This window comes from Etheostoma spectabile, unplaced genomic scaffold (genome assembly GCF_008692095.1).
Source record: "Etheostoma spectabile isolate EspeVRDwgs_2016 unplaced genomic scaffold, UIUC_Espe_1.0 scaffold351, whole genome shotgun sequence".
Lineage (NCBI taxonomy): Eukaryota > Metazoa > Chordata > Actinopteri > Perciformes > Percidae > Etheostoma > Etheostoma spectabile.
Genome location: NW_022605590.1, coordinates 258,515 through 259,472, shown reverse-complemented (window position 1 = coordinate 259,472; position 958 = coordinate 258,515). Strand labels below are relative to the sequence as shown.

Below are 958 nucleotides of genomic sequence, written 5' to 3'. Positions count from 1 at the left end.
TGGAGTATCAGGGCCAGGCCGAGTCGAGCCAAGCCGAGCCGGGCTACATGTCCTGTCGCCCAGGAGGAGTTAATAACCGCCGTATCAAATGCTTCAGTTGCGAACGTTAGCTACGGTGAATTGACGCATAACCGTTAACGGCGGTTGGTGTTAATTTTAAATCTTAACTAACTCAATCTTAACTAACTCAATCTTAACTAACTCATTACCCGTAACGTTAACTCCGATAACTCCCATTCCCCGGCCGTGCCCCCCCACCCGTAGAGTTTGATGGATAACGTGATATCCACCCTTTTTTTAAGGTTTAATTTTAACGCAACAAATGGGTTCAAATGGAGAATTAGTTTGTAAATAAAAAAAGAAAATGCAATATCCTTAAATTAATTCTGATATGTTGGGCTATTTAGTCTTCTTTCCTTAACATGTCTTCTTTGAGACTAGTGTGGGGGGGGGGGGGGAAATCCAAAATACACATTTAAGTATCTGTAGATTTCTTCTAAATTCTCCAAAAGTTAGCATTACAAAATGCCATATTTGCTTTTATAAACACACAACAATTCTGAAAACTTACTTAAATAATTGTCATAATGTAAGTGAAGTTTCATGGTCTGTTAGTTAAAATATTTACCTGTAGTTTCTCCCCCTTAACCAACTCTACTTAAGTTAAAAACCTTCATTTTCTCATTTCAAATTGTATTTTATTTAATTGACTTATTCTTAATTCGCAAATTAATTCTATTATGTTGGGCTATTTAGCTTCTTTCCTTAACATGTCTTCTTTGAGACTAGTGGGAAAAAAAACATCCAAAATACACATTTAGGTGTTTATTGTTCTATTTGAGTCTATAAGTTATCTATGCATTATGCAAAGCACATAATGCCTTATTTGCATTTTTTAAACATAAAATAATTCTGAAAACTTACTTAAACAATTGTCATAATGTAAGTGAAGTTTCAT

General features: G+C 34.7%; 1 protein-coding gene across 1 annotated transcript in view; it reads left to right on the top strand.

The window, feature by feature from the left end:
* arhgap5 (Rho GTPase activating protein 5) overlaps window positions 1-958 on the top strand; it is an 87,156-nt gene that overhangs the window by 673 nt on the left and 85,525 nt on the right.